Source organism: Poecilia reticulata, chromosome 13, assembly GCF_904066995.2.
Source record: "Poecilia reticulata chromosome 13, P_reticulata-male-v2, whole genome shotgun sequence".
NCBI classification, from domain to species: Eukaryota; Metazoa; Chordata; class Actinopteri; order Cyprinodontiformes; family Poeciliidae; genus Poecilia; species Poecilia reticulata.
This window is the reverse complement of record NC_088842.1, coordinates 22,386,666-22,405,372: the sequence shown is the minus strand read 5'-3', so window position 1 is coordinate 22,405,372 and position 18,707 is coordinate 22,386,666. Positions and strand designations below refer to the sequence as shown.

The window sequence follows — 18,707 nt, the reverse complement described above, 5'->3', positions numbered from 1 at the left end:
AAATAATTGGACCTGAGAAATTGGACAACTCCTGCAGAAAAAGCCCTCCATGTCCTTATGACGAGCTGAGATATCACAAGCTGCTGTCAGAGTGGGGACTGACAGCAAAGCATTAAAAACCGAGACAAGTCACTTGACATTTTACCAGCTACATTAAAGGTAAACATTTGAGGTCGATTTCACTAAATATCAAAAAGCAACTTGAAAATGTGTTAATCTGAATTCAGTAATAGAGGGAAAAATTAAGCATAGAGCTAATAATATGACAAAACTCTCATTCCACTGAGCAATCAGCTCAACCTGTTTCCTTAAGTCATGCTGCTCAACTGATCAATCATAGCATTGCCTCTGTCTGCATTCCATTAGCAAACATCGACATTTCCTTTTAGAGCCAATGCACTTACAGTCTGGGGAGCATCATTACTTACTGGTGACATTTAATTACAAAAGTAGCCAGGAAGGTAAACACAGAAAAAAAACATAAAAAATACACACATCATTGCACAGTGACTGACTCTTTTCCCTACATTTTCTCTTGTCTGTTTAGGAGTAGTGTCAACTACTGAACATCCTCTACTGTATCCCTTCGATAAAAACTGGTGGAAAGCCCAAATAAAACAACTACAGTACTCAATTACATTTTTTTTTCAGTTTTGTTTCTTTTATTTTTTGTCTCACAAAATGTTTCAGAACATCAAACAAATTGTTGTTAGCCTATTATAAAAACAAACTTGGCCCCATGTAAAATCCTAATTGCCCTCATTGCCAACTCACTTATCTGTGTTTAATCACTTTTTGAAAAGCTGTCCTAAATTTCACTTATCAAATCACTTAAAGTGGCAGTGTTATGTAAAATAAACGTTTTTGAGCTTTACGTCATATTATGATGTTATTTACCAATTAAAATATTAATGCATGGAAGAAATTTGATTCTTCCATGTATGTCTGAGGAATCCTTGAATTTCCCGTGGCAGCCATTCAGTTTGTACCTTAACGCATGCTCTTACAAATCCCCGCCTCTTTCCACAGAGCTCTGGTTTGAAGCTTCAGTCCCCATACTGGTGGCAGCAGCAACTATTAAGCACATGGTGGAACTACGAGCCTCCTAAGAACGGTTGTGAATGGCATTGGTGAACGGCATGAAGCACTATCGTGATGAAGTGGTGAAGGAAGGGTGTCAGTCAGGGTAACAGGTTCAGGTAGAGCTATGTTTATAAGTACATTTAGGTTATCCTCTCCGGAACATGGCCTCCTTTTGAGCAATATGGCTGAAAATAACATGCCCAAAATGAATTGAATGTATCTCAAGAACTACAGAGTTTATTTTAATTGTTTTGGTATCAAAACAAAGGCAAGACCCTAGAGAACATGTTACAGCTCTAAAAACCACTCTGCCTGTTACTGAGGAAAGTGAATTAATATGATAAACAGCAGAAATTAAGAAAAAAATCAATTTCCGCCTAAAAAAACCCACTTCAATCTATGAATGCTCCTTTCAAAACATGCAGTGAAAGCCAAAAAAAGTAGTAACAACAGTACACAATCTGACCTTTTACTGTGCCAAGTTTCATGAAAAAAAAGTCAATCATATGAGTTTTAGAGAGGTGCTTCTAGATAAAAATCTAGGCGGACCTTCCAAATTAGCCATTTTGGCACAATTTGTGCCATTTGAACTTTCTTAGTTTTTATTTCTGTAGGGTCTGTTTTAATCATTTATTCTTTTCATATAATGAATTATTATTTATCATAAATAAGTAATTACATCTAATAATTGTTTTTGGGGGTTCTTTTGAAAAATCCACATTGCATTCATTCATAAAAAGAGAAAAAAAATAGACAAATTGTAATAGACTGAAAATGGAACAGATTAACTCACAATAACACTTCAAATAGAATTATACAACAATGAAAATGCAAATAGCAATGAAAACTAAGTTGTCAAAATGATATGATCAAAGGAAAAACTAATATATCTCATAATTACATTACAATAACTGCGCTCTGCGCTCTCTGCGTAAAACCTCCCAATTCCCCATTCATTTTTTCAAAACTACGCGGGGCAGTTTCTCGGGAACCCATTGGTCAATTTTGACGATTGACATGTCGTTCGAACCGTCAGAGCCAATAGAATCTGAGGGCGTTGACATTAATACGGAAACTAAAGTCATTCACCAATTACAGCGAAAAAAAGGCATGTGACGTAAATTGACCAAATTTGACCAGGCATAATGTGAATGCACGTAAAACACTGAAATGCCTCTGTGCCGAACCAAAAACCATTTGAGATGTACTCAGGGAAAAGGGATTATTGGACCAAGTGGAAATATTTACTCTAATATGGATTATGACCACGAAACGGCAAAGGTAGGACTGGATTTTTGATTTTAGCTTCGTGAAATGAGCTATTTCTGTTTTTCTTCTTTAGCTGCTGGTTCATTGAGTTTTGCACGTAGCGTGGTGACTCTAGTATTGTTAAAAACCTCAGAGCTTCGGCTTTACTCTGATTAATAGTTTTTGTATATCGGGCCTCGTTGCTCTTTTACTATTGCGTTTTTTACCGGGTGTGCCTCGTTAGCCTCGTTTGCGTCTAATTGCGTTTCTTTTTATTAATCTGCTTAGTGTTCAATCTGGGTGTTGTTGAGGAAGAAAATATCGATCCTATCATTTAGAAGAGCATTTTCCCTTTACGTGGATATGCAATATGCCTATTTTGATAAATGTATAGCACGTGTTTTTAATTGATCTTGTTGCGGCAAGCGCCGAGGCGACAGAGACGTTTTAAGTGACTCATGCAGCATTTTCATATCAATGAAAGGTAACACACTTATTTAATTGCGCATTTAAATAGCATAATGTGCCTGAACCCCCCAACCATGTAAATTAACTTGGTGAATGTAGCGACAAGGTGAGGAGATACGTGGTGGATGCTCCTACCACCACCACATCGTGTTAGTAATTTTTTCTTTATTAGTATAGTTTATAGTATGTGCAGTCGAGGTCTAAATGGCCATCCCAGTCTCTCTTCTCTGTGCGTCAGCGCTCGCTATGAAGCCATGTAGCGATAGCTAGCAAAACTACTACTAACCCTACACACACCACAAACTCTAACTAACACACTTATGGTCTAAAAAACCCATCGAAACACTCAGTAAAATCCCCAGCATCGCCGCACCCTAGTCTCTTGCCGTATCCAAATCCCCCGACCCCCTAGTCTCTTTTCGCGTGTCTCCATTCTACCTAGCAACAGACCGTCAACACATTTTCATTGGTTGTTTCGAAATGTGGTACATTTAGAAGAGTCGAAATGAAAACTCGGTATGCCGTCTGTTATTACAAAGCCTTATTAATGCGTCACATGCTTGTACGCCGGGCAGCGAGTAGCGACTACATAGGGTTAAGTTAGTTATTTCATTTAGATATATATTTTCTAAGACATTAACTTTAGTTAATGTCTGTCTGAATGGTTTATTTACACTTGTGTTTTTGTTTGTGGTGCCGCTGATAGGAACCAGCTGGAAGAGGAACCTGGGTCAAACCATTTACCATTTTCTGAAAGACTGTCACTTAAATATTCACTTATTGTTTGTGCTAAGTTAAAGTTAGTTTTGCTTTATTTCTTTTATAGAATGCTTTAATTTTGTATTTATTTGTTCTTTTGTTAGGTCAGGCCTCCCTCATGTGGTAGATTTAGGTTACTCCACCCTTATTTAAGCAGCCTTTTGTTCTTTGTTGGGAGGTCAGTTATGTTTGTGTTCAGTTAGAGTTCAGTTGACCTCAGTCAATTTGGATCCAAATTTGTTATTTATCCTTTGATTTATTCTTGCTTTAAATCTTTATGCTTGGTTAATGATTTTTTTTAAATATTAAATTGAAACATTATACTTTGAACATTTTTTTGTCCTTGTTTGAGTCTGGTCCCTCACAAGACAGAATCGTTTTACAAAAAGTTGTTAGTTCTGAAACACATTATCACTGTTGCTCTGTTTTTTTCATTATTCGTTTTCCTTCTTAACTTTTCTCTACATCTTTTTTTTTCCATCTTTATCTTTTCCTCTCTCTTCAAATCCACCTCTCTCCACGTCATCCCTTATCTGGTCAAACTATGTCTCCACTATTTTCGCCCTGTTTATTCAGGAAGTCCATTTAGTCTATGACTGCAAAGCACTTGCTCAAATCCATTGCAACAATGTCCTCATCTTTTATGCATGTCTTTTTCCATTTATTCATTTCTTTCAGGTCTTTTGACTTATTGTCTGTCTGATAAGGGAAATAGACTCAGCTCCCATGAGAAGGTGAAAGAGAGATGGCGAAATGTGATCAGTATCTGCTAAGAGAGACAACCTGTATTTCTAGGCTCTTGACTCGGAGGCTGAATATACTTGACTGTATTATGCTGGGCTCATGGGACACTATTGTTCCACCGATCTCCTTCTGTTGTAACAACATTTATGTAGAGATTGCACAAAAAATGTGTTGTATTGTTCCTCTTTTTTAAGAGGAAGTTTGATAGAATATATTTTCTATACCTATGTGAGAAATTTAGGAGTTATTTTAGATTATATTGGTGAGTAAAACTTTGCAGAGCTGGATTTTATTTTTAATATTTTACTCCGGCTGTTGGTAATGTGACATGTATTACTGTCTATAATGGCTCCCTTGTCTATGTGGATATCAGTTTTATAGACTCTTCAATGCTGAGAAAATATGAAGCAAGTATACATACACACTATTACTGCTGCCTAGGTTCTCTGTAGCAGTTACTGCAGCTTGTTGAGTTGTGAATGGAGCTCATATCTCACTGTCTGTAAGACAACATGCAAAGTCGTAAACTAGTGACTGACTGAATGCACTGAGGAGAAGGGGTGTAATTTCATACAATACTTTAACGTTACAGGTATACGATGTACTTTTGAAACCTGGAAGCATAGGATGACAAAAAAAATCTGCAATGTAAATAGATTTGAAAAATAAGAATATACATGTATAAACATGGACATAGTCTAATTCTCAAAGCACGTTTCATTTATATTCTGCTGAATCCAGACTACATGTGCTGTGTGTCTTAGTGTATTACCATATAAATAACTTCCGCTGCTTATCTTGATTTGTTAGGAAACCAGAACAGAAAGACACTGAACAAGATGGCATAAAATGACATTTTGCTGACTTTGTGATTGCTACTGTTATTTATGAGTCTTATCTAGCTCACTACTTCTATTAACGATCCTTAAATACATTTATTTACAGCTCTACCTCACCTGTTTTTATGCTGCAAGGTTTCACAGAAAAACAAAAAGGCACAGTTTTGTAAAAATAATTAAGAAGAATTGCGACCTGTCATCTTTAAAAGAACGGAGATATTTTGCTTATTTTGTCTTAATTGTTAACTGTCCAATTCCATATTAAAATGAAGTGGATATTTTAATCTTTCATTTATAACAAGTCAAATCAATAAAACTGTGAAAGGAAAATCGTATTTACCCACACATTTGCAGTGGTTAAAGAACAAGTTACAAAGAAATTTAAATGAAAACTCGAAAACAAAAAAGAAAGCACCGACACTCTGCCTCACAAAAAAAACTGTAGCCTGATCACTCAGCATGTCCACCCGTATGTTGTAAACCACACAGGTCATACAAGTTCTGTACCACCGACAGTGAACATTTACTGTAGATTCCTCAGAATAAAGGTTTAGACAACACCTCTATTATATGTCTAACAAATGGCAGCAGCATGTAAAGAAGAGATTTTGGAAACAAACATAAATGGACAATAAAGGAATGTTGCAATTTATCTGCTGCCAGAAGGCAACTGTAGATCCTCAGAGCTACAGAGTCCAATTGTTCAAGACCATCTGACAAAGTGCTCAGACCACTGTAACAGCAAGCCAAGGCCACTCTCACAGCTGCTGGCACAATTATCACCACGAATTACAACCTCCTCAAGAAATTTCACAGTTGACTGCAGAAAATAATTTTCAGGGATGGCTACAATATATCTGGCCCATCACACCAGACTGCTCAACAGTTTAATCACTACAGCAACAAGAAGAGACACATATGCATTTTTTTCACACTGTCTGATATGAAATTTGAATAATTTTTCCAGTTTTAGGTCAATTAGGATTACCATTTTTTTTTCTATTCGCTAAATGACAGAATAACAAGAGAAGCATATTTTAAAGACAGCTTTTATTAAAACAAATTTGTATTGCTATATAAAGAAGCTTGTACACTTCAGGTGTCAACTCTAGCAACAGAAAGTAGTCTACTAGTTAGTGTATAGTAAAGTATAGTAGACACTATCACTGACAAAAAACATTTACCTTTGAGGAATGAAATATGCATTTTTAGCAAGTGACATGTCTTTGCAGTTCAGGTGGATTTGGCAGTTTGTAGTAATTAAAAGAAATGCACTACATTTTTTTAGTGTTAGTAGTATTGTGAGAAATGCACCAAAATGAAAACAAAACTGTAAAACCAAATTGTAAAACGTCTTCACAGTTCTGCTGACTTTTTTTTCCCAGATCAACAGACTGTAACCCTGCTGCTCAAAGTAAAATCTTTTTGAAGCAGGACAGTTGCTTCAAAAACTGTCCTGAAACTGGGATGATTTCTCATGTCTTTGTTTTTGTGTTTATCATTTGTCATGATTTTTATTTGCTCAAAGCACATTAGTGTTGTTTCAATAATCCGTTCAAAATGATGCTTTGGTGGATTTTACAATAATTAAAACAATTCGAGGTGTGTGGGTTTAGATCTCACACATGCTTAGTGAAGCTCTGGAGCCGTTTTGCTTTCTTTGATACAGGAGACCTGCTGCTTATTGAAAGTGAGGACAATTAAATTGAGTACCAGCAAAATTCTTGGTGAAAATCCCACTGGGTGTTTTGAACCTTCAACCTTCATCTCACTAATTTTGGATGAATAATGTTGAGTAGTAGTGTTTAATTTTGAGATTTTTTTGGTGAAATTACTTGTGATTTTATTTGCAATGACATTTTGAAATTGTTCTTGTTTTATTAGTTTCCTGCAAACTGCTGTTATATTGGTTGTTTTTCTGCAGGGTCTATAAGATTTTAGGTAAATCAGCTGTTCATAACAACCCCATAGATATTTTAGTTCTAAAATGATTGAAATTTTGGTCTCCTCTTTGAATTTTGAAACACAAGACATAAAGAGAAATGTCTAAATCTAAGAAATATTAATGTTGGTTAATCTATTTGACAGAAATAAGTTCAGAATTGTCCGCTGTGTCTGAGGACTGAGTGCTGCTTCCTACCAAATCCATTAAAAGGAAAAATAAAGTCACCAGGAGCAAAGAATAATCTCTTCCAACAGCAACGAGCAATTACTGTTCAACATTTGATGAGGCTTGACATGATGCAAGTGCAGTCAGTTAGCCAATCTATAAGATGATCAATGCTGGAATTAAACAGCAAGTGGTTTCCAATGCAGAACGTAAGATGAGAATTATATTAATGCCATCCAATTTATTACATTGTTCTGTCAGATTTACCTTGCAAAATATAATCCCTGCTGCTAGTTTGCCTCTATATCACTATCTATTTTTGTCATTACTCATCAACACTGCTTCAGAATGAAAGAGAAACATTCACTATTTAATGGATGGGGACAGCAACACATGTATTTGTGCTGCTAGAAAGTATTTTCTCATAGCTGTGAACAATGGGAGACTAGCCATCATAGCTCTCAACAAGGAGAGTCAGATCTGTCTGAAAGCCAATTTCCTATGTAATTTACATTTATCCATCCATCTGTTCATCATTCCATTGTCTATACCTGATTATCCTTGCAGGACGGCAGTGGCACCGGTTCCTCTTTCCATTTGTCATTGGACGAGAGGTGGGGTGCATTCTGGGAGTATGAAGATGCAGCTTTGTGAATGCAGTTTCAGAAATGCTTTCTGAAAAGCATTGCTCTTTTAAAACATAAGCAACTAATGAAAAAAGAAATACATTTCAGTTTAATTAACTGCTTTAAATAAACAAACCAGATTATGTTTTGGTTTCACACCATTCAGCTCTTCAGACATGATATTTTGTGGTGTTTTCACAAATTATAGTGTTTGAATTATATCCTGCACTGAGCCCCCAAAATACGACCAGGAGACCACATATCACCACACATTCACCTGCATTGAAAAGCAGACTAAGCCTCATAAAACCTTTAATTCAATAATGCATTTGACTGGTTATTTGCACATGAGTCACTATAAATTGGGTCTGATAAATGCACAGTGACATTTATCAGACCCAATAAGCAATAAATAACCGGAAGGCCAAGGAAAGTATACCTCTTACCTACATGATGTCTTTGAAAGTATCACTTTAAACACTGGAGACCAGTTTTAGTGTTCAAAATCTTATTATACAAATACACACCAAAACAAAATGACTTGTAGACTTCAGCAATCACTGACAAGTCCTCAGAGAAGTCATGACAAGAGGCTTGTTCTGCAAGAGAGATTGTGGAGCAGGATTTGCTGACCTTAATTTATAAATAATGCAGAAAAAGAACAGCACGAAGTAGGTAACTGACATCCGACTGGTTGTAAAGGGTTATTCCTGAACCACAGTGAGAGCCACTACGGCAGGTCACATGCCGGTGACCTGGGGCTAATGGTGATTAGTCAGGCCAGTTGTGGGCCACTGCAGCTGGGCTATCTAATTAGATGGGATGACACTGTGCCTTCCTTCCCTTGGTCCTCCCGAGTTCTGGTCAACGGCTCCTGGGATCTTGTGTATGTGCCTGGCCTGCACTGTGAGCCGGGAGGTTGGATGACCATCCTCTTTCCCTCTGCCTCTCTTGAACAGAGGCACAGGGACTCTTGGACTCTATTCAAACAACTTTGCACCTCACACAGACCTTCTCCGCACACAAATGCACAATCATCCACCCACACACATACTGATCCAAATAGCTGAATGTCAAACACTACTTCAGTGTTGTGCATGATTGAGAAAAGTGGAACTTTTTTGCTAAATTTAACATCTGGCATAAAACTAACAGTCTTCTTGGAGTATAACATTACATGTACAGACAAAGATGGAGACTGAGGTAGCTTAAGGGTCTCGGGCAGCTTGAGGACCTCAACAATTTGCTATAGCTGATGTTACAATGAACTTGTCTAGTTTTGTGATTGTGTATGATCAGCAAACTATTCTGCATCCTCTAAACCTCGCATCATATGAAGACAGACATAAAAAGTGGTATATGTAGAGGGTTGCACAATTAAAACTACTGCATACCATTTTTTCTATGGTGTGAAAGATGATCTTGAAAATACATTTTTTCACTTACCTGTTTTAAAAAAAAACTTCATGTACTAAATTAACAAAAAGAAACCAACACGTCTACATTTAAAGTGAAAAAAAAAGGTTTCCCCTGCTCTAACTTTTTTGTCAGTTTAATCTGTTAACTTGCATTTAGAAAGAACTGTTGACATTATGGCTCTGTCTGTGCAGCCACCCTCCAGTAAATCACCAAGAGATTTTCTCTCCTGAACTAAATGAACTGTGTAATGAGGGTCAGAAACCAAGTAGCAGACAGAACAAGGAGGTTTCATCTTGGGATAACCTGATAACATTAGTGGTCGTATTTTCACCTCATACCCTCTTCAAAATAATTACACCCAATTAGCAAATGGTTGCTCTTCCGTACACTGGCTGTCAAATATCGGAAAATATGAGTAGACTAGAAAATACAGTATTAGAGTTACTATTTGAATATTAGCAATGACAGAGCAAAAATATAATTTTTTAAAACTACTATATTTACAAATTGAATATGAATGTGTACTTCTCTAATGATATATTAGCAGCTTTGTGGAACATCCATAATGCTTTGCAGTTTGTGCTTAGTTTAAAGTTGCGGAACAAAGGGTAGCACTGTTCCTTCTATGACATTTTATCTTGTGTTTAACATCTGCAGATTTCCTTATAATATCGTCTGTAGACTGCTGCCAAGCAGGATTCCTCCAGCAGAGAAGTTAGAAAATACAGAATATTTGCTTAAACTATTTGAATCAACTTTAAACAACAGAACAGAAATATTGAGCAAAGTTTAATGAGTTGTGGAAGAAAAAAAAAAAGAGAAGATATTTCATTTTTAAAATGATGAGACAGAAATAAAAACATAGATTTACATTACTGTGTTTTCAGAAAGCTGCACAGAGTCTGGATATTATTTAGTTAAATTAAATGTAACTGGTAAGAATCCAGAAGGAAAAGTGAGCACTCGGTAATAGTTTTCAGACCACCACGCGCTGTTTTCATTTTTACTGTGCACAAGCCCCTCATTATTTTTGCAAAGAGTCTAATTAATTTTAATTGAACATAATAAGCTACAATCCAGCACACAAATGGATGGCAAGCATGTAAAGTCTCTTGACTGAAGAAGGTATTTGACAAGATAGTTCACCGAAGTGACAACAGCTTAGTTGAAAGCTACATCAACTTTATCAATAATGTCTGTGTACTTCACAAATGTGATCCGGAATCAGTCTGTTTTATTGTCCCAGTGCTGTAACAAAGACAAAACACTAAGAAAAAGCACATTTCTAAAGTACAGAGCAGTTTTGAAATGCACATTAAAAAATCTATACTATTGTCAGTTTCTCCAAAACATTGGAGATATTGCCTGTCTACAGAGTCAGCCATGGCCTCCCTGAACTTATTTGCTTCTTTTATCTCAGAATGGCCAACTTTCTATTATTCCTACCTCGATTTGACACAGTAATGGCTCCCACACTAATGCATCTGCCCTCTGCCCCTCGCACTTTTTTTCAGCTGTTACAACAATTACAAACACATGTTGTGTTTTTCCGAGTTGCTCTTAAATGCAACATGCACGTTAAGGTGTTCATGCTTGTTCTACACCTGTGCGTGTTAGAATCATGTCAGCAAACCAGTAAAAAGCAAATTACTTTGGCAGTTTTTTTCTAAGCAAACCAAGTGTGTTGAGTAATGCTGTGGCATGCACATAATGTTAGCTAAAAGATGACGACCCAATCAGTGACAATATATTATATAAAGATAGATAACAAGAGTAAGCTATTAATTTTATTATTATTTTGTTTTCAGACAGAGGTGGGTAATGCTGGTTACATTTACTTAAATTAATAACTTTTGGGAAGAAAAGGTACTTTTCACAGTAGTCTTACTGAACTGCATTTTTCACTTTTACTTGAATAATATGAACTATCCATCCATCCATCCATTTTCTTCCGCTTATCTGGGGTCGGGTCGTGGGGGCAGCAGCTTCAGAAGGGAGGCCCAGACTTCCCTCAATGAACTATTGCTACTCTTACTTGAGTACATTGATTTTGCATTTAAGGAAATGGACAGAGATTGTAAACATTAGATGCTTAGATTTCTGCAACATATGAGCTAATGTTTATGCTAATCTGAGCATAATCATAAAGCATTTTCTACATCATTAGTATTATTTGTATTGCATTAATAAAACATATTTAATTTAAAGGTTACATAAATGTTTGCTTATGTATTTATATCAAATGACTGTGTCCCCCCAAAAATAAGTTTTTGCCCCCTCCAGCTAAATTCCTCTGTTCTGATTTAGCACTTCCAATATTAGAACCGAGTTGGAGAAAAACAATATATTCTTCTTTTGAGTACTCACACAAAAGAAGATGAAAACAAGTCTGTCAAGTAAAGGGTTCTTGCTACCCTCAGTCAAGAAGAAAATTATTGCTTTCTATTGGCGTAAAGGCAAAGCTGGGAAAACCGAGGCATCCAGGAGCAATAATAGGGCCAGTCTTATAGTACCCAAACGTACTTCAATTAGACTTATAGTACCCAGCAGTACTATTTGAGACTTGCCATGGCTTAATGATTATGTTTAAAATGAGAACCCGAAGATGTGCTTCTGGCTATATGACAAAGGGTTTAGTGTTCTGTGTGCCTGCAGTGCACACATACTGTGTGATTATATTTTTCCCCAGTTTTAGGCGTTGTGTTTTTGTCTGACCTCAGTTTTCATATCGTCTGCAAGGTTTTGGAAGATGTAAAAACTTTAGAAGCCATACACTTCAGTAAAGCCTTTCGGTAGCCTCCACGGCTGATGAAGAAATTGTAAAGGCTTGGCCTGAATAGGGCTGCAGAAAATATTTATTTAAACTTTTTTCATACAAGTAGTTGTAATTTGAAGTTTCATTTACATTTTTCATTTGCGTTTTACAAAGCAGTGCTCATCTTCAAAGAAGAACCAATCACCACTAAAGATAAAATCAAATCATATAAGCCAGAAAATTTTCTTTTGCAAAAATTTAGGTTATGCATATCATTATGGGCCTGTCATTCTTGACAATCCTACATTTTCCCTGGGTTTCCATCATATTCAGTTGTGTAAAGAAAATGCCCACCAGCCTCTGTCATATTCCTCCATAAATATTTATGAAGGCATTTCAATAATTTCATTTTGTAAAACAAAGCATAACTTTGAGTAAGATCAGTAAGGTGAAGAATGTCAACAAGTGAAAGAGGAAGAATCTCCCACTTACAGCTAGATCTCCTCGGAGCTAATGAGCAAAGCAGAATATTCTGAAACTGCATATGTACGTAGTCACAAAGGCCAAAAGAAAGAAACAGAACAAAATTATGAATCTGTCCTTTTTCATACTACCTGAAAGACTGACATGCTTTTTTGTGCACACAAATTACTAGAATTCTTCAGCATTTTGCTAACTTTTGCTGGTTCAATCTAAAAAAATAAAACCTTTAAAATGTGAATTGTACAAAGATGTGGAACAGACATCTTCTTCGAATTTGAATATCGTTGATACAGTTTTTACATATTTAGACTCTTGTGGAAACTAGATTATTGTGCAACTCTCCCAAAGAAAAAAATATGATGCATCAGATTTTAAGTACACTGAACTTGTTTAAAAAAGGATTAGCAAACCTACTCACAGCTGATTAGCTTAATACATTCCTCATTTTTGTTTGTTTATCGCTAAACTCATGCAGAGGTATAACTCTGGAAGGTTCAAGAAAAATTAAATATCAAAAAATGTTTTCTTCTTCTTCTTCCCAGTCATTTTCAGCTGGTGTCTCTCACAGCCAGTCAATTATTTTCTGTTCTGCAAGCTTTTTGCCTCTATACGACAGATATCCGTAATTTATGCAATAAAGGAAACATTATGGATGACAAACATATCTGAGGGAAAGAGATAAATGTAATGTTTTCAGTCATTTAAATAATTTTAAATATTTATTAGTTATTAGTAACATGCACTCATCCATTAAGCAGAGAGATATGCTCATTGAAACAAACAAAATCCCCCTTCAGCAAAATGCCAAAAATGTGGTGAGTTACCAAAAACTTGCAGTTTTTGAAAGCCTTTCTGTTTATTGTATAAACTAATGTCAGTGGATAGATTGACTGGGATTTGGGAAAGAGGAATATTTGTTCATACTTTTTCATTTAATAATGTTAGCACATATAATATGCAGGCAAGGTTTATGCAAATGTAAACAAAAAAAGGTTATGTACACGGTGTATGTTAACACAAAAAGTGAGTGTCAACATCACAAGCCAAAATGTTTCCCAATTTCTTCTATAAAATCCCTTTATAATCAAATGTCTGTATTTCTATATTTATTTAAGAAAACTCAATCTCCAATTGTAAAGTATCTTAGGCTTCACTAATGCATTTTGGTGTATGAATGGACATTTACTTTGCCATTTCAAATACCTTTCAGAGACATTAAATTAGTGCATGGACCTTCAGTCTGGATAGTGGTAATACTTTTTGAACATGGGCAGAATTTAACAAAGTCTTCTGTTCAAAATGTCATGAGACACAACCTAATTAGCCCTTTAACATCCTGCTTGCATCTTAATGATGTGCAGTTACTTTGGCAACAGTTTATGAGAAGTGTTTACATCCATCTTTGTTCACCTAGCTTTAGAGTATTGTTGGGGTTTTGTATGAAGTGTGTGAACATTATGAAAAGCAAAGCAACCAGTTTATATCAGAAGACGAGGTTTATTCTAATGAAACCTTTGATTATAGACAATTATTTAGTTCATCCGCTCTTTTCTTTCCCCTCAACACAAAGCTGCAAGGCCCTGAACTTGACGTGCCTAAATGTATAATTAATGTTCACCTCAGAGTGCTCTTCCAGTCTCGCAAAAAGTTACACCCTGTTGATTATGATTGTATAATCAATAAAAATGACTTTAAAAAAATCCAATGCAGTAAATACTTTTTACAGGCAGTATATAAAAATATATGGCCATTTGCTGTAAATTATCGGTTTGCCTGTGTTGGACTTTAATGCAATGTTTATGTGGTTGCTATCTTGCTTTGTACTGATTGCAAACACTTTATTTTAACTTGTTCCAGTTATCTACAGATGAAATGTAGACCAACAAAATGAAAAGATGCAATGGATAGCGAAAGGGAAGTGAGATATGCAGGTGGAAGCTTTCACATGCAAACAAGACAAAATGAAAAGATGACCAACCAGATCAAACTCCAAGCAGCAGTGCTCTTCTCAAACTGCCGCAGGCACAAGAAGACATATTGTCAAAACACATCATGAGGCGACATCTTTGTATCTTTACATCATTGGCTTAAAAAATGTCATCCGAGTTTGAGATCAAACTTACAGATTAAACCTGAAACATAAAAGAAAATCTGGTATTCCTAGCAGCAGAGTGGAAGGTCTTCTCGCGCTTGACATCTCTCATCACCACACCTTGGAGGGTTCTCTGACAGCTCTTTTGAAATTGACAGACATTCGAGATTAGTTGTCAATTTACTCTTTTTTTTAGGTAAAATCTTCAGCCACAGTGAAGTCCTAACCTTCTTTAAAAAGCTTTGAAAAAGTTATTCATTTTATTTCAAATTAAATTACTGCAATTACTTGTGTGTTAATATCACTTGTTAACCTGTTGATAAAAATCCCGTTAAGTTGAGTTGAAGAAATTCAATTAGCTTTTTTAAAAGTCAGAATCAGTGATTCCCAGAGTTAAAAGCAAAGTCAGTTGTAATGTGAAGGAATCTTAAAAAAAGAGGGAAAAAAAGAAAAATTAGCCTAATAAAGGTTTTATGTACTTTTTTGAGGGTATATCTATTATTCATTATGATGAAGTATAGTCACTCAAATAATGCCAATAACCCTGAGATTGAATGTGAATTATTCAAGAATAGTGCAATGCAATCTTTAAGAGAGTTGTGGGTGGGTATAAAAAAAGAACAGCAAGAAAAGAATAAAGGTGGACAATAAGGCAGATGAAGCAGATAAGCAGACAGAAATTATGAAGACACAGCAACAGAATATACCATCCTCAGGGATCTCAAAGAAAGATGGGCATCTTAAGGATTATGTAACAAAGCCACTCATTCAGAAACAGAGGTCACAATCTGCGCTGAAGAGAAAGATACTTCCACAAAGGAACACGTCTGATAAATGTCTGACCCTCAGCAATTTTCCATCCATTGAAGTAGATCATAACTGTGGTTAAGTGTCAGCAGTCATTACTCATTCTGCATCACAAACTCGGTTTTAGCAGACAATAATGAACACTTCTTACTTACAGTAGAAACAAGTCACGTGAAGCAGGAATGTGTCAGCTATTATTCTGTAGTAATTCATCATATACAGTACAGTAAGTAAAGTTTAAAATGGCTGATCTGGTTTTCAAATGCTGAGTCATGACCATCCAAGAGGAAACATGGGAACAGCTTCCCGATGCTCAAAATTCTCTCCAGCCAATGGATTAATGGTCACAGCCAACATGGATTCTGTTTCTATGGAGATGTCAGAGTCCCTTTAAAAGCACCAGAGAAGAAGCATGTCTGTACATGTACGATGGTCAGTTTTAAGTGTGTTACATTCTCTGTTTTAGAGTCTTGTTTATGAGTAAATATGTACACACAGTGTTTCATTTTTTGGCATTTTTTTTTTTTTGTCGAACAGATGTTTTCTAGGATATAGCTAATCATGCAGGAGCAGAGTGTTTAATGTGAACGCCTCTCCTCCTCTGACCTCCTGCTTACATTATGTAACAGTTATGGGCTATGTAGCCAACTGCGGCTACAAAAGCAGCATCAGAAGATGGTTCTAAGGAGCCCGAGGTGTGAATGAAGACACAAAGCAATGTTTTAGTTTTGGTGTATACAAGTGATTTGGAGGGGGGTGGGGGAAAGCAACAAACAAACAATTACAAATACACAGAGACAAATTAATTCAAAATAAATCAATTCAAAGATCATAGAGTTGTTGTCCTTTTTCTTAGGTCGCCATCAGTTTCAGAAGAGGATCTGATCAGTCATGAAAAAAAAACCCATTAAGTGTTTTATGAAACAATTATGTGCAAACATACAAATGCAATTATTAAATATCTAATAATTAAACTAAACATTTAAGGCAGGTTAAATTAACCATAATTTCAATAAACAAAAAGAATATCAATCATATTTTAAACTAATCAATTTAAGGTTAAAGTTGAAATCAAAGTTCACTTTCAAAATATCAATCAAGAAAAAAATAAATTAACTCAAAATACTCTAGCAGAGTGGGGAAAAGAAAAAAGAAACAAGTAAATTAAATAAATTATATTGCGCAATATCTCCTTAAATGTAGCTACATCCTATTTTAATAAATTTCATTACAACAGTGCCAAAGCTTGCATAAAACCAATGATCAGGTTACCTTTGTGAAGAGAGTGGGGTGTACTAGACCACAATCAGGGTGACTGCCCAGGTAACAAACGCCAGTTCTAATAAAACAACGCTCCAATGAGCAATCAAACAGATATTTTATGCTGAAACAATACTGCTATCATACAATCAAAAACTCACCAATAGATCAAATCAGTGGTTGCAGAGATTTTGATAAATTTGCCAGGATGAATTATCAGTAAGACGCCAGTCAGCCACAACCACAGTAGAACAGGTGCTGTGTTCAAACTGCGCTGGAGGCGGGGCTTTAAAGAAGTTGCAGAGTTTGGGGCAAAACAGGAAGTGGGCCCGCAAAAATAAAAGTTTTGACTAATTGACTAGTTGTGGGTTACAATTACATCCCCCACATTTAAAAGGTCACATCTAACTGTCTTGATGCTGCCAGTACTGAAGAGAGCCTATGAATGTGTGGGTTTCCTCTGGACTTTCTTTATTAAACTGACCGCTGACATGTATGATAGATAACTAGCCAATCTATACTTATCCACAGTCTGAATGTGTGTGCGTCGTTGCCAGTTCTGTCTTGCCATGTGTTTCTAAGGTGATGGACGGCTGACCAGTGTGGACTGTGTCCAACATGCTGTTTTGACGGAGCTTACAGGAGTGGTGAGTACAACATGGAGCCTTTTAGCATAATTAAAACATTTTAATCACCTATTTACCTACACTTCATCATGCCTGCTTCCTGCTTGGTTTTCCATAGCAGTGAATACCAGTATGCAAGGTCTGGATGTTTGCTCCTGGTACAGCCTCAGCCAGACTTGAAATATATGGAGGTAAGCTTATTGCGGAAACAGAATAACCATTAATATATTGTCTCCAATAGTTGAATATATTTCAGGTTGTTTGTGTATATACAACAAACAATAAACAGTTAAAATTAGCTAAAAAAAAAAAAGCTGGCATTATGACATGCAATATCATTCAGACATTGACTAGACCACATCAAAATCCTTATTATTATTATTATTATTATTATTTATTTATTTTATAATCCAGCAGTGCACTTGTGTGCTTCTTCTCATTGTCCTACTGCATAAGCTAATCTTGAGCTGCTGGTCATTCCCCTTCATCAGAGAAGAGCATATTTAACTGATGGTTTTAAAATTGAGATTCCAAATGATGTGCCTCCAAGCAAGGCACTCATCCAAATCACTTCAGTAAAAGGCTTTTTTTTAGATTAAGATCTATACTATGGCTCACACATTGATGAGTAGCTTCAGGTTAATACATTTCTGGAGAAAACAAAGGGGAAAAAAAAACAAGAAAAAAAAAAACATTGAAACAGAAACAATGGCAGGACATGAATTGTATGACTCCTTCTACCAGGATGGAGAAATTAAACTAAAAGTGAGCATGCAGATGGTTTTCTAATTTCTATGTCAAACCCTCATCTTCAGGACCCACAGTCCTGCATATTTTAGGTGTTAACCTGCTGCTGCACACCTAAATTAAGTGAATATGTGAGGCATGCAAAGCAGGTAATGCAGTCATTTAAATCAGCTGTGCTGGAGTGGCGGAACATCTAAAACTGTAGTCTTCTAGAGAAGCTAAGCTGCTGCCTCACGGTGAGTTGCTCACTGCCTCCACTCACTATTAAGGACAGAGAATTTGTGTTGTGGTTTTAAAACTCGGGCACTGGAAATGCTATGCTCCTCCCCTGTTATTTCTAATTTTGTTTATTTAGTCTTGACATTTCCAGAGTACATTTTTTTTTATGTTTAAAGACATTTTTACATCCTGTTACCTGTTGTTTCAAAACTGGAAATTTAAAACTTCAATCCCGATTCCCTCTGGATGTCACAGACTCTAGGAAAGAGAACAACTGTCTAACTCTATATAAACTGAAGGCAAAACAATGGACAACATGAGAGGATGTGACCAAGATCCGTTCACCAAGGGGGCTCTCATTATCCTTCTGGCTGAGGAGAACAAACTTTATCATTACAGAAGTGCAAAGTTCACATCATATG

At 36.1% G+C, this 18,707-nt stretch overlaps 1 protein-coding gene across 1 annotated transcript in view; it reads right to left on the bottom strand.

The window, feature by feature from the left end:
* Positions 1–18,707, bottom strand: part of lsamp (limbic system associated membrane protein) — a 537,461-nt gene that overhangs the window by 385,957 nt on the left and 132,797 nt on the right. The window lies entirely within an intron of this gene.